Here is a 6,000-nt window from a genome sequence, read left to right as displayed (position 1 = left end):
ACAAAGAGGTTAAGTTACCTGCTTAGGGTCACACAGCTAGTAAGTAGTACAGACAGCAGGATATGTACCCCAGCTCTTAATCACTATACAAGTGCAAATAACAACTGCTAGAGACTGAAAATTTGTGTTGTAATCTCATCTTCAAGGTGATGGTATTTGGAGCTGGGACTTTAGGGGGTGATTAGTGATCATTAGGGGATTAGTGCCTCTTATAAAAGGGACCCCAGAGAGCTCTCTTGCTTCTGCCAAATGAGGACACAGGAAGAAGACCAGCCATCTATGAACTGGAAGAACCCTCACCGGACACCAGATTTGCTGGGTCCTTGACCTTGGACTTTCAGCCCCAAGAATTGTGAGAAATAAATTTCTGTTATTTATAAGCCACCCAGTCTACAGCATTTCTTTTATAGCAGCCAAAGAGAATAAGATGGAAACATACTCAAAGATTAGAGCCAGTCAATGTCAGGACATATATCAACATATTTATTCATATAAACACATTGAGCCGTCAACCTAAGAATATTTGGGAGGGTCAGCATTTCAATAGATGAATGAGCCCTTTTCTCTCTACCTTGGGAAAATGGTACAGGGCATTTGTGGGCAGAGAAGGTCTCTATACAAACTGAATCCCATGTAAGTTTCACACGAGGATGTGACAATGAAAGAAGAGGCGGAAAGTGAAAAGGAGCAGAGAAGGCGAAGAGGGAAGTGGGCAGAGAGAAACCCCTCTCCCCATGGCAAGGTTCCCAACTGTCCCAATATAATAATATATTAACAATATTCACACAGCTTCTGCAGGTGAAGCGTCCTTTATGTGATGGCTCCAGAACAGAATCTGGGGTACAGCCCCAAGACAGCAACTTAGCAACTTAACCTGTCTGGGTGTAAACCTTGGACAGAGGGAGTCGGGCTAGAGAAGGAACTTCTTGCGTTTCTTCCACAAGGTTTTCTCCTTAGCAAAGGAAAGCATTGCTTTTCAATACTTTTACATATGTATAAGTATATATTCAGTGTATATATATATATTACCATGAAAAATTCTAAAAAGGGGTGTTGTTTGCCTAATGGGCACCACTTAGGTTCTTAAGAGAGACCTATCATTATCCCTATCAAACAGAAAGAACTGACTAAGAAGCCTGGCAATAGATACCCTAAGTGTGTTTGTGGCTCTGTGCAGAAACATTACAAATTACCTGCTGTGGCTCTCCCCTTCTCAATTTCATAAATACGTCATATCTTAAAATGAAATACCATTCCACACTCCCAGTTTGATTTGTTTGTGTTTGCTTCTACAAACAGATCATCAGCCTTCCAAAATAATAAGAGCCAGTGAAATGGATAGACTCATTCATGAAAACTAGTGGAGCCATTGTGGACAGAGCACAATAGCGAGTGTGTGTGTGTGTGTGTGTGTGTTTCTAATGAAAATGAGGCTGGGATTCTAAAATTTTCAAGAAGCTGGAAGTTGATGACAGCTATTTTATCCAGTCTTGAGGGAAGGTGACAGTGGAACACGGAATGGGTCTGCTGTGGATGGAAGCTTGAATTCTTCTTGCCTTTGCCCTGGAGGAGAGAATGGGTTACCAGAGTCCAAGAGGGAATACAGGGAAGATCGATCTGTATTACTGATCAAATGCAGTTTGGCAGACGGGTGTTTTGGCCAATGACCGCATCTGTTGCCGTTAAAAAGTCTTCAACAAATCATGCACATTGGACATTTCAGATGAGTGGCTTGAAATAAGATTTATATGAAAACACTTTGTGTTTCCAATTCATTGTGCCTCCGGTATCGTTTTTCAAGTTCATTGGTTTGACAGTTGGTTGGAAAGAAAAATCTCAATCTTTCCCGAGAGCTGCCCCAAGGATGAGGGTGTCCCCCCATTATTGAAGACAGATGGGTAGTTGTTCTATGAATTCCACCACTGTCAGCTGGAAATTGGTGGTCATGATGGGCTCCCAGCAAGTGGGAAGAAATGAATTTCTCTCTTTTCCTCTGGAATGTGTTCATTAACAGATTTAAGAGGGCAATTTAGCAATGGTCCTGAAAGTGAGGTGCCGAAACAGCTGGTGGCCACCTCACCTGTCCTCTTCATGTCTGGTGACTTGCAAGGATCCAGAGATGATTGCCAGCTCTGTCCTGACTGTAAAAAGTGAGGAAAAAATAATGGCTGACACCGACTGGGTGTTTATTAGGTGGCCTACACTGTTCTGAGGGCTTTACATGGATTAATATCAAGGCATCTATTGGTCTTCCTCTTTAGAGAGAAATCAAGGTAATGCCCAAATTACCATCTCTGTGTAGACAGAGAACTCGTTGTGTGAGGGTATGTGCGCACGTCAGACGGTTTCAGGAAAAATTTTAAGAATTCATTTCTAATTAGAGATTCATAACATTTCAGGTGTCTGTCCAGGATTAATGTGCTGAATAAAATAATAAAAAGCCTACTGTAAAGTAAATGATCACCTCAATCCTAGGAAATAGTTACAGAGTAAAATAAAGAAGGCTCTTGATGGAGGGGTAAATTCCACATAGGAGCAAAAGACCCAAAGTCAGGGGGAATTCTAGCAGGCCTGAGGCTGGCATCCCCATCGTGGAGGGTATTTCTGGGAGAGTGGAGGGAGGCAGCGGGAAAGGCTGATGAGGTTCAATTAATTATGTAGCATCCTGAAATCTCTGAGCTCAGCGTCTCACTTTGGATAAACAAGCAGTGACTTTAGCAAGTTGTTCCCAGTCTGCCTCAGGGGCCTGAGAAGGCTCGATCTTATCGCAAACCTTCCTAATTTAGGAGTAGTTACTACACACCGTGGCTGGATATGTGTGAGCACACACACCCAGTGCCTGGGTAAACCCAGGCTGCGTCTCATCCTGCAGGACGAAACCCCAGAACACAGGGAGACGGGAACTTTCACACCGGTCCACCCCTCCAGGGTCCTGCAGCAGCAAGGAATCTCCGGAAACAGCAGGAACCTGAAAATTTGGCTTCTGCAACGGGAAAGCAGCCTGGAATTGACCCTCACACAGTTTACTCACCCCATAATCACCCTGCTGAAGGCTGCCTGTCTTTCCCCACATAATCCCACAGCTCGAGGCTCCAAATTGCTCCCAACCCCAGTATTCCCAGCCAAGATTCAGGTCCTTTCATCTCCCATAGTTTCAGCAGCTTAGCGAACCAGGTTCCTGAGACACAAGAGTGGCTTTATCAGAACCACTTTGAGTGTGTGGGGAAGGACACAGAGATACAAAGAAAGCTCCCAAGGTTTAACTGCTTCCTCCCTGCACTGGCCTGACTCTATTATTGGGAGATCTTCAGAGGCCAAGACCGCCTGGGCTTGTCAAGAGATTCCTTTTCCATGGGGGATGCCACCACCCAGACACTAAATCAGAAGACAGGAGAAATCCTCATAGCCATAAATCTCCGGAACAAAAGGAAGAGTTGAGAAACCTTCATTGCATTCTGCTCCTTCAGTGGAAAAATATTTATAAGAAGTAAATTAGGTAGGGTAAAAGTTGAGTAAGGTACTTTCTGCTCCTTATTTTTCCTGCTTCTATGTTAACAGAAACAAATTCCTTTGATGCTTGGCGACTTCTTTCTTTTCTTTCTCTGTGTGTATGCTTTTGAGTTTTTGTTTTTGTTGTGTTCAGAAGTTTTGAAAAAAAAAAACTCTGGAATATCAAATTTTAAAGTATAAACTCTGGCACACGAGATACCAAATGCTTTTGTTTTTAGGTGCCGTAGTATGCTTTGGGAATAGGCAATCACATTCTCAGGGACAGTTCTAGAAGAAACTATTAAACCAGGAGAATTCTTTTAAATTTTCCGTTCATTTCTTAGAGTCAGGCTGCATTGTCCCCTTCTTCATCTCCCTCCCCAGTTACCTGGGGCTCTCATGCTGGTGTTTGGTTACTCAGAGTCCCTTAAGTGAAGGCTGGGCGGGAAGGTGGGCGGTGCTTATTTTTCCCCACGCCCTTGCCTATTTCTCATTCTGTGACCAGACAGAAAGAGGAGGTGGTTAAGTTAATTTACGTTAGAGTAAAATTAACGAAGACGATTAATTCACACCAGGGGAATCTGTGTCTACAGAAGACAGTGTCATCCTAAAGGCTGGCAATGAAATATCTTGAAAGGGGTTCGTGGAAAGGTAGCACTCCTGCACAGGCAAGTCAGAGGACGCAGATGAATGCCTTTTCCAGGGTTATGTATGGTTAATTCTCCGATCATTTTATTATATATCCCAGTCCAACAAAAAAGTCACTGGTTTTTGCAGAAATCAAGCTCATAATTCTGGCAGTATGGATTAGAAGACTTTATTAACCATTCTGCATTTATAGTAACTGATTAATACCACATAAAAAGCAAATCTTTATAAAAACTGCATCCAAGCCTTCCAGTCAAATAAGAACATTAATAACTATTTCACACCTTTTCAAATATTTCATTCCTACTCTATTGCTTTTCAAGCTATATAACTCAGCAGTAAAATACACTAGGCTTATAGAACAGTTTCCATACAGATATTTCGCTGACACACACTGTACCAAATTGATAATAATAAAATAGATGGTATTTTAAGCTTTTATTATACACTCGGATTAAGTTTTGCTTGGCTGTCGTATAAAAGGTATTTGAAGTATTAACTGCATTTATCATGCATTTTTCACATTAAATATTATTTCATAAGAAATAACATCACATTAGGTCAAACCAATGGTTTTTGCTCAACTGGTGTTCTGTTTGGTCATGCACTGAAATATTTATAGAGTCTAACAGAAAAGGATAACATAGCAGGTCTTGAAAAACTACACTGTATCAGAGATTACATCTCTGCTAACACCTTGGGTGGGCTGGCATGAAATACAAATTGAGCTATTAAATCTGGAAGGTTCTGAAGAAAATATGGAATGAATTCTAGGTATTCAGACTAGCTTCAAATTACTTTTAAAACTGAAGAATGAAACAATTAAATCAGTTAAATATCATTTGGTTAAGGAACTGATGTTATGTAAATATATCAAAAACAAAAAATATAAGATCATAGAACTTATTTCCACTCAGTATAACTCACTTGCTAACTTTAATTAAAATTTTATACCAAAGAATATTGACCAAGATATTATCCTAATATAATCTATTATATAAAATGATCTAGGTATTCTTGGAGCTGTTAGACAACAGACTCTAAAGTCTCATGGAACAGAAAGATTTTTTTACAGGTCAGTAAGAGTGGAAAAAGTAAAGAAAACTGATGGAAAAATAGATGTATTTTTCCAAGAATTTTCTTTCTATTTGGGGAGGTACGAAGAAGGAAAAAACATTGTCATTTGTTTTAGGACTTAAAAAAAATTCTCAGTTTATGAGCGTAGCATAATCATACCGCTATTAAAGAAAATTTAAAATCTGTTTCTAATACCATCTTGACTGTGCTTGAGCCTTTGGGAGGTGGGGTTTCTCCTGCTCTCCCTCTAGTCTGGTGACTAGTCCTGGAATTGTGATTATAAGAGGCAAAAGAATGGCACGCTGTCCGTCACCCAGCCTGAGCAGGGAGAACAGGATGGCTTGCAAAAATTTTGAAGGAGGGAAAGCTCATTTGGGATATGCTCCCTGGTGACTCTCTTTTCTCTGACACCAGACAGACCCACTGCTCCACACCAAGGACACACTGCCCTTCTCCAGTTATCTGCCCCATTTCTCACACCTTTGAACTCCTAAGACCTGTGTCCTTGCTGCTAAACGCAGCTGAAGGATAAACTATAGTCAATGCATTTGTCCTGAGGGCTCAAGAAGAAACACCTGCCAGCAGTATTGACACTTGCAGAGTATGAATGGTTTTAGAACTGTACTCAGAAGAATGACACAGGCTCCATGCTGCACAATGAACAGGGTTTCCCGGAGTGTTTCTGGGATGGCAGTTCCCATTTCCATGGTGTCGATGGCACCCGACAGAGGTGGACTCCACACATCCTACACAACCATGCTCAGAGAGCCCCCTACCCAGCAATCT

This window comes from Neophocaena asiaeorientalis, unplaced genomic scaffold (assembly GCF_003031525.2).
Source record: "Neophocaena asiaeorientalis asiaeorientalis breed wild unplaced genomic scaffold, Neophocaena_asiaeorientalis_V1.1 scaffold684, whole genome shotgun sequence".
NCBI lineage: Eukaryota > Metazoa > Chordata > Mammalia > Artiodactyla > Phocoenidae > Neophocaena > Neophocaena asiaeorientalis.
The sequence above is the reverse complement of the archived record's forward strand: the minus strand, read 5'-3'. Positions refer to the sequence as shown.